Source organism: Hordeum vulgare, chromosome 4H (assembly GCF_904849725.1).
Source record: "Hordeum vulgare subsp. vulgare chromosome 4H, MorexV3_pseudomolecules_assembly, whole genome shotgun sequence".
In the NCBI taxonomy this organism is placed as follows: Eukaryota; Viridiplantae; Streptophyta; class Magnoliopsida; order Poales; family Poaceae; genus Hordeum; species Hordeum vulgare.
This window is the reverse complement of record NC_058521.1, coordinates 343375860-343389771: the sequence shown is the minus strand read 5'-3', so window position 1 is coordinate 343389771 and position 13912 is coordinate 343375860.

Genomic DNA, 13912 nt, shown 5'->3' with positions numbered 1-13912 from the left:
CTGTCTACTTGTCAACTTATTACCAATGTGACCCTCATAGATGGTAAGGTCATGCTCAATCCAAATGCTCCGGAGGAGCCATCGGTAACACCATGCATGGGTGCACCGAATAACCTTAACTATATGCATTGGAATAAAGTAATCAATATGCCATGCATAAAACATTTTCCCAGACATGGTCAAAGGGCTTCTTGTCTTGATCAGAAAGGTATCCGGGGTCTTCAAGGTCTTCGAGTTCAACTCCTTCGTCGAACGCGGAATCTATCGTCGTAATAATAGTAATAACATAAGAAGCTCATTAAAAAATAAAGCACAAAATCACATTAAAAATGTTATCCTATTCTGATAAATCATTATTAATAGTTTTAAAAAAAAATCTCGAGTTTTTATGCAAAAAGGTATTTTTAAAACCTAAATAACACACGCTAAAATATTCAAACTATTCATTTTAATCATAGCTATTTGTAAAAGTTTGTACAAAAATTAGTGCCACACCACTAATAAATTCTACACATTTTTAGAAGATATGTGGTGGAAAAATATTTAAATTGGATTAAACATTTTATTCTACAAAAATCATTTATAATCAAAACCAAAAGAAAAGGGGGCTCAACTCTGGCCTAGCTCGGCCAGTGGCTGGGCCGGACCAACTGGCCAGCCAGCCAGCAGCCCAGGTGCGCGCGCGCTCCCAGGTTTAAACCTGACGCGTGGGCCCCTGCGGTCAGCGGCAGAGAGGGAAGGGAGGGGATGAGTGTTGGAAATATGCCCTAGAGACAATAATAAAATGGTTATTATCATATTTCCTTGTTCATGATAATCGTCTATTGTTCATGCTATAATTGTATTAACAGGGAAACCGTAATACATGTGTGAATAAATAGATCACAATGTGTCCCTAGCAAGCCTCTAGTTGGCTAGCTCGTTAGTCAATAGATAATCATGGTTTCCTGGTCATGGGCATTAGATGTCATTGATAACGGGATCACATCATTGGGAGAATGATGTGATGGACAAGACCCAATTCTAAGCGTAGCACTAGATCGTATTGTTCGTATGCTAAAGATTTTCTAATGTCAAGTGTCTTTTCCTTCGACCGTGAGATTGTGCAACTCGCGGATACCGTAGGAGTGCTTTGGGTGTATCAAACGTCACAACGTAACTGGGTGACTATAAAGGTGCACTACGGGTACCTCCGAAAGTATCTGTTGGGTTGGCATGAATCGAGATCGGGATTTGTCACTCCGTGTGACGGAGAGGTATCTCTGGCCCCACTCGGTAGAACATCATCATGGTCTCAATGTGACTAAGGACTTAGTCACACGATGACGTGCTACGGAATGAGTGAAGAGACTTACCGGTAACGAGATTGAACAAGGTATAGGTATACCGACGATCGAATCTCGGGCAAGTTCTATACCGACAGACAAAGGAATTGTATACGGGATTGATTGAATCCTTGACATCGTGGTTCATCCGATGAGATCATCATGGAGCAAGTGGGAGCCACCATGGGTATCCAGACCCCGTTGATGGTTATTGACCGGAGAGGTGTCTCGGTCATTTCTGCCTATCTTCCGAACCCGTAGGGTCTACACACTTAAGGTTCGATGACGCTAGGGTTACAGGGAATTGTTATACGAGGTTATCGAAAGTTGTTCAGAGTCCCGGATGAGATCCCGGACGTCACGCGGAGCTCCGGAATGGTCCGGAGGTAAAGATTGATATATAGGATGGATGGTTTCGGACACAGGAAGTGTTTCGGGCGTCACCGGTAACGTACCGGGACCACCGGGACCATCGGAGGTGGCCCCGGGGGTCCACCAAAAGGGGGCAACGACCCCGGGAGGCTAGATGGGCCAAGTGGGGAAGGGAACAAACCCCTAGGTGGGCTGGTGCGCCCCCACCCAGCCAATGCGCACCAGAGAGGGAGGGAGGGGGAACCCTAGGCGCAGGGGAGGCCCAAGGCCCACCTAGGGCGCCCCCCTTTCCCTGCCCTGGCCGCCGCCCCCTCTCCCATCTGTTGGTTACCGCACCACCTAGGGGAAACCCTAGGGGTGGAGCACCCCCCCCTCCCCTCCTCCTATAAATAGTGGGGGTTTTGGGGCTGTCACAGACAAACTTTGGCCTCTCCCTCGATGCAGCCCTGCCCTTCTTTCTCCTCCTCTTTGCCGGTGCTTGGAGAAGCCTTGCCGGGAGACCTCGTCTCTCCATCGACACCACGCTGTCGTGCTGCTGGAGTTCTTCCCCAACCTCTCCCTCCTCCTTGCTGGATCAAGGCGCGGGAGACGTCCCCGGGCTGCACGTGTGTTGAACGCGGAGGTGTCGTAGTTCGACACTAGATCGGAATCACACCGCGATGTGAATCGCCGCGAGTACGACTCCATCAACCGCGTTCTAGTAACGCTTCCGCTTAGCGATCTTCAAAGGTATGAGGATGCACTCACCCCTCTCTCGTTGCTGGTCTCTCCATAGGAAGATCTGAATATGCGTAGGAATTTTTTTGAATTTATGCTACGTTACCCTACAGTGGCATCTGAGCCAGGTTTTCTATGCGTAGATTCTATGCACGAGTAGAACACAAAAGGTTGTGGGCGATGATTTTTCAATTGCTTGCCGCTACTAGTCTTATTCTTTTCCGGCGGTATTGTGGGATGAAGCGGCCTGGACCGACCTTACACGTACGCTTACGTGAGACTGGTTCCACCGACAGACATGCACACCGTGCATAAAGTTGGCTAGCGGGTGTCTGTCTCTCCTACTCTAGTCGGGTTGGATTTGATGAAAAGGGTCCTTATGAAGGGTAAATAGCTTTGGCATATCATCGTTGTGGCTGTCACGTAGGTAAGAAAGCGTTCTTGCTAGAAAGCCAAATCAGCCACGTAAAACTTGCAACAACAATTAGAGGACGTCTAACTTGTTTTTGCAGGGTTTGACATGTGATGTGATATGGCCAAAGTTGTGATGTTGCATGTCTGATGTATGAGATGATCATGTTATTGTAATAGGTTTCACGACTTGCATGTCAATGAGTATGACAACCGGCAGGAGCCATAGGAGTTGTCTTAATTTATTGTATGAGATGCAACGCCATGTTCTTACTACTTTTACTTCATTGCTAACGGTTAGCTATAGTAGTAGTGATAGTAGTACTTGGCGTGACGACTTCACCGAGACACGATGATGGATACCATGGTGTCACGCCGGTGACGATGATGATCATGCGATGCCTGAAGATGGAGATCGAAAGAGCAAAGATGATAATGGCCATATCATGTCACTATATGATTGCATTGTGATGTTTATCATGTTTTTCATCTTACTGCTTAGAACGACGGTAGCATAATAAGATGATCCCTCTTAAAATTTTGAGAACGTATTCCCCTAAGTGTGCACCTTGCGAAGGATCGTTGTCTTGAAGCACCACGTGATGATCGGGTATGATAGATTCTAACATTCGCATACAACGGGTGTAAGCCAGACTTACACACGCGAAACACCTAGGTTGACTCGACGAGCTTAGCATGTACAGACATGACCTCGAATACAAGAGACCGAAAGGTCAAACATGAGTCATATGGTTGAATACGATCAGCATGAAGTTGCTCACCATGGTGACTAGTCCGTCTCACGTGATGATCGGACAAGGGTTAGTCAACATGGATCATGTATCACTTAGATGACTAGAGGGATGTCGATTTAAGTGGGAGTTCATACTTAATTTTATTAAATGAACTTAATTGTCATGAACTTATTCTAAAAGTTCTCTTTATAAATATTGTAGATGGCCAACGTCAACCTCAATTTCAATGCATTCCTAGAGAAAAACAAGCTGAAAGATGATGGTAGCAACTATGCGGACTGGGTTCGCAACTTGAAACTCATCCTTGAAGCAGCTAAAAAGGCTTATGTCCTTGATGCGCCGCTAGGTGACCCTCCCGCTCCCGTAGAAGCCCAAGACATTCTGAACGTCTGGCAAACGCGGAGTGATGACTACTCTCTGGTTAGGTCTGGCATGTTATACAGTTTAGAAACGGGGCTCCAAAGGCGTTTTGAGCAACACGGTGCATATGAGATGTTCCAAGAGCTGAAGCTAGTTTTTCAAGCTCATGCCCGTGTCGAGAGATATGAAGTCTCTGACAAGTTCTTTAGCTGTAAGATGGAGGAGAACAGTTCTGTCAGTGAGCACATACTCAAAATGTCTGGGTTACACGGTCGTCTGACTTCACTTGGAGTCGAACTTCCGGATGATGCTATAATTGACAGAATCCTCCAATCTCTCCCACCAAGCTGTAGAAGTAGCAATCAAGAAAGAGCATCAAGTGTTGATGGTCAACAAGACCACTAGTTTCAAGAAGGGCAAGGGTAAGAAAAACTTCAAGAAAGACGGCAAAGCCGTTGCCGCGCCTGGTAAGCCAGATGCTGAGAAGAAGAAAAAGAATAGACCCAAGCCTGAGACTGAGTGCTTCTATTGCAAGGGAAAGGGTCACTAGAAATGGAACTGCCCCAAATACTTAGCGGACAAGAAGGCCGGCAACGTTAAAGGTATATGTGATATACATGTTATTGATGTGTACCTTACCAGCGCTCGTAGTAGCTCCTGGGTATTTGATACCGGTGCTGTTGCTCACATTTGCAACTCAAAGCAGGAACTGCGGAATAAGCGGAGACTGGCAAAGGACGAGGTGACGATGCGCGTCGGGAATGGCTCCAAGGTCGATGTGATCGCCGTCGGCACGTTACCTCTACATCTACTGTTGGGATTAGTTTTAAACCTTAATAATTGTTATTTAGTACCAGCTTTAATCATGAACATTGTATCAGGGTCTTGCTTAATGCGAGACGACTACTCATTTAAGTCAGAGAATAATGGTTCTTCTATTTATATGAGTGATATGTTTTGTGGTCATGCTCCGCTGGTGAATGGTTTATTCTTGATGAGTCTCGATCATGATGTTACGCATATTCATAGTGTGAGTACCAAAAGATGTAAAGTTGATAATGATAGTCCCACATACTTGTGGCACTGCTGCCTTGGTCATATCGGCGTTAAGCGCATGAAGAAGCTCCATACTGATGGACTCTTAGAGTCTCTTGATTTTGAATCATTTGACACATGCGAATCGTGCCTCATGGGCAAGATGACTAAGACTCCATTCTAAGGAATAATGGAGAGAGCAACCGACTTATTGGAAATAATACATATTGATGTGTGTGGTCCAATGAACGTTGAAGCTCGCGGTGGCTATCGTTATGTTCTCACTCTCACCGATGATTTGAGTAGGTATGGGTATATCTACTTGATGAAGCACAAATCTGAGACATTTCAGAGTGAGGTCGAGAATCAACGTGACAGAAAAATTAAGTGTCTACGATCTGATCGTGGAGGATAATATTTGAGTCACGAGTTTGGCACACACCTAAGGAAGTGTGGAATCGTTTCACAACTGCCGCTGCCTAGCACTCCGCAACGCAACGGAGTGTCTGAACGTTGTAATCGCACTTTATTAGATATGGTACGATCTATGATGTCTCTTACCGACTTACCGCTATCATTTTGGGGATACGCACTAGAAACTGCAGCATTCACTTTAAATAGGGCACCGTCTAAATACGTTGAGACGACACCGTATGAACTATGGTTTGGCAAGAAACCTAAGATGTCGTTTCTGAAAGGTTGGGGCTGCGATGCTTATGTGAAGAAACTTCAACCAGAAAAGCTCGAACCCAAAACGGAGAAATGCGTATTCATAGGATACCCTAAGGAAACTATTGGGTATACCTTCTATCTTAGATCCGAAGGTAAAACCTTTGTTGCCAAGAACGGATCCTTTCTAGAGAAAGAGTTTCTCTCGAAAGAAGTAAGTGGGAGGAAGGTAGAACTTGATGAGGTAATTACACCCCCTCTTTAACAGGATAGTAGCGCAGAGCGGGAAGTTGTTCCCGTGGCGCCTACAACAACTGAAGAGGAAGTTAATGATAATGATCATGAAACTTTGGATCAAGTTACTACTAAACCGCGAAGGTCCATGAGGGCACGCTCCACACCAGAGTGGTACAACAACCCTGTGATGGAAATCATGTTGTTAGACAACGGTGAACCTTCGAACTATGAAGAAGCGATGGCGGGCCCGGATTCCAACAAATGGCTTGAAGCTATGAAATCCGAGATAGGATCCATGTATGAGAACAAAGTATGGACTTTAGTGGACTTGCCCGATGACCGGCGAGCCATAGAAAATAAATGGATCTTCAAGAAGAAGACTGATGCAAACGGTAATGTAACCGTTTATAAAGCTCGACTTGTCGCAAAGGGTTTTCGACAAATTCAAGGAGTTGACTACGAAGAGACTTTCTCTCCCGTAGCGAAGTTGAAATCAGTCCGAATCATGTTAGCGATTGTCGCCTTTTATGATTATGAAATTGGGAAAATGGACGTCAAAACAGCATTCCTTAACGGGAACCTTAAGGAAGAGTTGTATATGATGCAACCAGAAGGTTTTGTCGACCCTAAGGGTGTTAACAAAGTGTGCAAGCTCCAGTGCTCCATCTATGGGCTGGTGCAAGCATCTCGGAATTGGAACACTCGCTTTAATGAGGTGATTAAAGCGTTTGGGTTCATACAGGTTTACGGAGAAGCATGTCTATACAAGAAAGTGAGTGGGAGCTCTGTAGCTTTCCTCATACCGTATGTGGATGACATATTATTGATGGGGAACAATACAGAAATGTTGGAGAGCATAAAGGCCTATTTGAACAAGAGTTTTTCAATGAAGGACCTTGGAGAAGCTGCATACATATTAGGCATCAAGATCTATAGAGATAGATCGAGACGCCTCATAGGTCTTTCGCAAAGTACATACCTTGACAAGATATTGAAGAAGTTCAATATTGAAAACTCAAAGAAAGGGTTCTTGCCAGTTTTGCAAGGTATGAGATTGAGTAAGACTCCGTCACCGACCACGGCAGCAGATAGAGAGAAGATGAGTTATGTCCCCTGCGCTTCAGCCGTAGGCTCTCTTATGTATGCCATGCTGTGTACCAGACCTGATATAAACCTTGCCATAAGTTTGGTAGGGAGGTACCAAAGTGATCCTGGTATGGAACACTGGACAGCGGTCAAGAATATCCTGAAGTACCTGAAAAGGACTAAGGAAATGTTTCTCGTTTATGGAGGTGATGAAGAGCTCGTTGTAAAGGGTTACGTCGATGCTAGCTTCGACACAGATCCGAATGACTCTAAGTCACAGACCGGATACGTATATGTTTTGAATGGTGGGGCAGTGAGTTGGTGCAGCAGCAAGCAAGAAGTCGTGGAAGCATCTACATGTGAAGCGGAGTACATAGCTGCTTCGGAGGCGGCTCATGAAGGAATTTGGATGAAGGAGCTCATCACCGACATTGGAGTGGTTCCAAGCGCGTCGGGTCCAATGACACTCTTCTGTGAAAACACTGGGGCCATTGCCATAGCCAAGGAGCCCAGGTTTCACCGGAAGACGAAGCACATCAAACGCCACTACAACTCCATCCAGGACCATGTCCATAGTGGAGTGATAGATATTTGTAAAGTACACACAGATCAGAATGTTGCAGACCCGTTGACTAAACCCCTTCCACGAGCAAAACATGATCAACACCATAATGTTATGGGTGTTCGATACATCACAATGTAACTAGATTATAGACTCTAGTGCAAGTGGGAGACTGTTGGAAATATGCCCTAGAGGCAATAATAAAATGGTTATTTATCATATTTCCTTGTTCATGATAATCGTCTATTGTTCATGCTATAATTGTATTAACAAGAAACAGTAATACATGTGTGAATAAATAGATCACAATGTGTCCCTTGCAAGCCTCTAGTTGGCTAGCTCGTTAGTCAATAGATGATCATGGTTTCCTGGTCATGGGCATTAGATGTCATTGATAACGGGATCACATCGTTGGGAGAATGATGTGATGGACAAGACCCAATCCAAAGCGTAGCACTAGATCGTATTGTTCGTATGCTAAAGCTTTTCTAATGTCAAGTGTCTTTTCCTTCGACCGTGATATTGTGCAACTCCCGGATACCGTAGGAGTGCTTTGGGTGTATCAAACGTCACAACGTAACTGGGTGACTATAAAGGTGCACTACGGGTACCTCTGAAAGTATCTGTTGGGTTGGCACGAATCGAGATCGGGATTTGTAACTCCGTGTCACGGAGAGGTATCTATGGGCCCACTCGGTAGAACATCATCATGAGCTCAATGTGACTAAGGAGTTAGTCACTCGATGACGTGCTACGGAACGAGTAAAGAGACTTACCGGTAACGAGATTGAACAAGGTATAGGTATACCGACGATCGAATCTCGGGCAAGTTCTATACCGACAGACAAAGGGAATTGTATACGGGATTGATTGAATCCTTGACATCGTGGTTCATCCGATGAGATCATTGTGGAGCAAGTGGGATCCACCATGGGTATCCAGACCCCGCTGATGGTCATTGACCGGAGAGGTGTCTCGGTCATGTCTGCCTATCTCCCGAACCCGTAGGGTCTACACACTTAAGGTTCGATGACACTAGGGTTATAGGGAATTGTTATACGAGGTTATCGAAAGTTTTTCGGAGTCCCGGATGAGATCCCAGACGTCACGAGGAGCTCCAGAATGGTCCGGGGGTAAATATTGATATATAGGACGGATGGTTTCGGACACCGGAAGTGTTTCGGGCGTCACCGATAACGTACCGAGACCACCGGGACCAACGAAGGTGGCCCTGGGGGTCCACCGAAAGGGGGCAACGACCCCGGGAGGCTAGATGGGCCAAGTGGGGAAGGGAACCAGCCCCTAGGTGGGCTGGTGCGCCCCCACCCAGCCCATGCGCACCAGAGAGGGAGGGAGGGGGAACCCTAGGCGCAGGGGAGGCCCAAGGCCCACCTAGGGCGCCCCCCTTTCCCTGCCCTGGCCGCCGCCCCCTCTCCTATCTGGTGGCTGCCGCACCACCTAGGGGGGAACCCTAGGGGTGGCGCACCCCCCTCCCCTCCTCCTATAAATAGTGGAGGTTTTGGGGCTGTCAGAGACAGACTTTGGCCTCTCCCTCGGCACAACCCTGCCCTTCTTTCTCCTCCTCTCTGCCGGTGCTTGGCGAAGCCCTGCCGAGAGACCTCGTCTCTCCATCGACACCACGCCGTCGTGCTGCTGGAGTTCTTCCCCAACCTCTCCCTCCTCCTTGCTGGATCAAGGTGCGGGAGACGTCACCGGGCTGCACGTGTGTTGAACGTGGAGGTGCCGTAGTTCGGCACTAGATCGGAATCACACCGCGATCTGAATCGCCGCGAGTACGACTCCATCAACCGCGTTCTAGTAACGCTTCCACTTAGCGATCTTCAAAGGTATGAGGATGCACTCGTCCCTCTCTCGTTGCTGGTCTCTCCATAGGAAGATCTGAATATGCGTAGGAATTGTTTTGAATTTATGCTACGTTACCCTACAAAGAGACTGGCCACCGACAGGTGGGGCATGCTTGTCAGGGTCGTCTTCCTCCTCTGGACAGATGGAGGGGAGGCACGCCGGCGGCGATACCGACACCCTCGAGTCCAGGTGATGGAGGGAATGACACCGTAGCATCGTCGGCTACCTGTTAGTGGCCGAACAAACGACGAGGAGTCTTAGTGTCACTGGCGACAAGGTGGCCGCGGCGGAGGTGCTACGGGTGGTGGTGGAGTTGGGTGCTACGGGCAGGGAAATGCTTAGGGAAGAGGTTGAGAAGGTTCCTAAGCTAACTACGGTCATGGAGGAGGTGAGAGGAGCGCGAGAGCTGGCCTGTAGCCCGAGATCGATGGAGCTCCAAAGCGGCGGGGCCTCGGTCGGTCTCGAGCACTGGAGCTCTATGTGCTCGAATGGGGTGGTTGGGGCCTCGATTGAGGTTCTGGAGTTGAGGTGTGAGGGTGTTGGGGCGAGGGGCCTATGTATAGGCCAGCAACGGTGCACCGTGCGGGAGCGCGCTGGTGGTTTCACCACGGTTTCTGGAGAGGGACAGAAAGCTCGTGGTCGATACCACGGTTTTGCGGACGTGGTTTGAGACCCCAAAGACCCAACGAGAGAATGAGGACTTAGTGCATGCGTGATGTGTGGCCGCGTTCTTCTGGCCGAAGCTGGCGTCTGCGGCACGCGTCGCCCTGGTCAGCATAGAGGGGGAGAAGGGGCCCTGAGGATGCCCTGATTCAAGAGGGTTGTCAGAGAAGCGGAGAGACACCGAGGGGAGGTGAGAACCAGTCGTGGCTGGTCTCCTTTTCCTCGGGTGCGCCCTATAGCGTGCCCAGACCACAGATTTGGCATGGCACAGCATGTTGGCGCACTCTGGGGCGTTTGGCCTTGTCTGGCGTTTCCGGGGGATGGCTTAGATGCCCGTTAGCCGTATGGTATCCAAGTGTCTCACTTCTGGTCAAAGGGGGAGCTTGGAGAGGAGATGCCAGTCTTGAGCCAGAAACTAAAATGAAGATTTCGGCTGATCTGCTTGGAACCAGAGAGGGGCCACTTGTCTGGAGTTGAGGAGTTGTGCTGGCAGCTTGCACTCAGAGTTTAGTGGAAAGGGTGTGGTTGTACAGGGGTTCACTACTGTTTGACCATGCTGGCAAAAGGTGTTCGATAGATGTTTGGGGTAGTTAACCTTCACCATTGATGCTGAAAGTTAACACCATGGGTTTTTATGCAAAAGTAGAATGGTCCATCGAATTTGAGCTCCATCGGAAAAGTTTGATAGTGCAAACTTGAAGTCACCCCCAAATGGGCAGTACTATCCTTTCAAAAGGGTATGTGGGTAAATTAATCCCCAAAAATCCAATTTTTTGCAGGGACTCTTCATTTGGGGTGTTGAGCACTCCTGCAAAATTTCAGGCAATTTGAACAAACTTTGCTATGTATAGTTGCTAGAACTTGATTCTGGACAAAGAGGGTTTCAGGATTACTTGGTGAACCAAACCACCTTAGAATAATGTGAAATTTGGCATGGCCACCAAATATAGCTTGGGAAGCATTCTATAATTTTCGTGGAATTTATTGAAAATATTTCCTTTGGAAATATTTCAAAAGGTCAAAACAGACAGAATAGGTTTTCAAGAATTTGCTCAAATATTTTTAACATAAATAGGGGATGAAAATCTTATGTATGGAAAATATATGTCCCGTGAGTATCACCAAAGTTTTTCAGATTTTTCTAAGGTAGAAAAATAATTTTCCACCCAGAAATATCATTTCTGTCCTCAAAAAGGACATGAAAATAAAATATAAAAATATTTTATAAAATAATTATTTTATGATTTTGGATAGTTAAAATAGTGCTATTACGAGAATACAATCTTTGGGTGAAGGCACTCTCTTGAAATCAGGGTCTTGTAGTGCAAATCCAAAGCAAGGTTTTGAAATAGTCAAAATGAGAAAAAAGGTTTTTATGGAAATATCATGTTATAAAAATACTGTTTTTGGATCCACTCATTCAAGCATACACACATACAATGGCAATCACGGTTCTCATATAACTTTCTGAAAAAGTTTTAATAAACTCAGGTTTTTGAAGAGGCTACAGTTGAAATAAGGTAAAAACAGGGTGTGACAGACCTATCCCCCTTACAAGAATCTCGTCCCCGAGATTCCTAAGCTAGGTGCTAAAAAGGTACGTAAATTCGGATCGGAGTTAGTCTTCACGCTCCCATGTTGCTTCTGCTTCGGTGTGGTTGCTCCACTGAACCTTGAAGTAATTGGGGCGTGTTTGGTTGCCTGGGTGGCTCTAGACTGCATCGTATGGGGCATCGTGGGTGAGCCTGGCATGTTTGATTGGATGCAAGGATGGGGTGAGACGTTGGTTTGGTTGATTGCATGATACGGATACACCAGAGATGCTATACATGATAGATGTTGTTTGGTAGGCTGTATTGGGCTTAATTATTTCAAGTAAAAAATGAGCTTAATTATGTAAACTTTTCTCTTGCAATTTAAACAATTTCAAATTTCCAGTTGGATTTAGACAATCCACCAATCCGGCACATTCTACTGAGATGGAGTAGTGGATGTGGCTGAGAACAATCAGATGAAGAGGTGGAGGGCGACGAAATGGCCGTGGCAGAGATCGCCTGCCGAGAGGAGTTGCCGGCGGCGGAGATGCAACTACAACTGGATTGACTGGAACAGTTCGAGGGGGAGTCTTGAGCCGGTTGCGACTGACGGCGCATAGGTGCTCCCCTTCCCCTTCTTTCTCTCGATCGCTGGTGGCCGACGTGCCCCCCTACATGGGCATGGAGGAGAACCGGTGAGGGAGCATGAACCAATGGTGGCCGACGGAGATCGGACAACGGGGGCAGTAGCGAGTTGGATGCTCGATCCAATCTGATGCGTGAGAGAGAGATAAAGAAAAGGGAAAAGGAGATACACGAGGTGCGCATGCAGGCACGGGTCTGGCTCGAAGATACGGCGGATTCTTGTGTTCGCCTTAGCCTGGCTGAGAGGCTCCTTTTGCATCTGTCAGGCCTGGCCCAGTAAGGCATGCACTGTACCAAACAAGGAGAAAATTGCATGGCGGATACGAGCTAGGTGTGAGCCATGAAACCAAACACGCGCTTGATGGTGCGGCTTCTGGTACAACGCTCGGCTTCATCCAGGATGCGAATTGGCCTCTCGTGATAAGTGAGGTCTGCCTGAAGGTCAATGGCTAGATGGTCGATGTCCTTAGAAAGATCTGGATGGTTTGGCGCTTCCACGCACTTCCGGAGTTATGACACATGGAAGACGTTGTGCACACCCGGAAGTTCCAGAGGTAGCTCCAACTGGTAGGCAACTTCTCCACACCTTGTCGTGACCTTAAAAGGACCAATGAACCTTGGAGCAAGTTTCCCCTTGATGTGGAAAGGCTTGGTTCCTTTGAGAGGTCCGATGCGAAGGTACACCTGGTCTCCGGGTTTAACTCCACTTCTTTGCGGTGAGAATCCACATAGCTCTTTTGTCGAGACTTGGCTGCTTTCTGGTATTCCGTGACAAGTTGCACCTTGTCTTCTGCTTCACGAAGAACGACTAGCCCGAAATGAATCATTCACCAGTTTCGGACCAGTTGAGAGGAGTGCGGCACTTCCGTCCATATAGCACTTCAAATGGGGCCATCTAGACACTGGACTAGTAGTTGTTGTTGTATGAGAACTCAGCGAATGGCAGACAATCCTCTCATTTGAAGAGTGTGCTTCACGAAGAATGTGCTAGGACACAAAAATAGAGCATATCCTCAAGTATCTGATACGGTCTCTCCATCTGTCCGCCCGTGTGGCGATGGAAGGCCGTGCTGAAAGAGAGCTTGGTTCCTAGAGCTTCTTGGGACTTCTTCTAGAATCTTGAGTTGAACTGCATTCCTCAGTCGGATACAATCTCCTTGGGAACTCTATGGAGAATCACAATACGATGGATATACAGGCTGGCCAATTGGCTACCATCGTAAGTGGCGTTGATCGGAATAAAATGGGCCACCTTGGTTAGGTGGTCAACAATGACCCATATGGAGTTGTGTCCTTTGCTCGACTTAGGCAGACCGGTGATGAAGTCCATGCCGACTATGTCCCACTTCCATTCGGGCACATGGAGAGGTTGCTAGCAGTCCAGCCGGTTGCTGGTGCTCAGCCTTGACACGTTGGCACACGTTGCACTTGGCGATATAGGAGGCTATTTCCCTCTTCATGCGATGCCACCAGAACCTTTCCCGGAGGTCTTGATACATCTTGGTCCCACCGGGGTGAATCGAGTAGGGCGTGTTGTGAGATCAGCCTTGTTGGGTACGGATAAACGTTTCCCAAACCAAACGACTCCTTGCTCATCCACTAAGAATTCTGGTGCCTTGCCTTCCTGGATATTCTTCTTGATGCCTTCGATGCTCTTGTGCCCCTTCTGGGCCT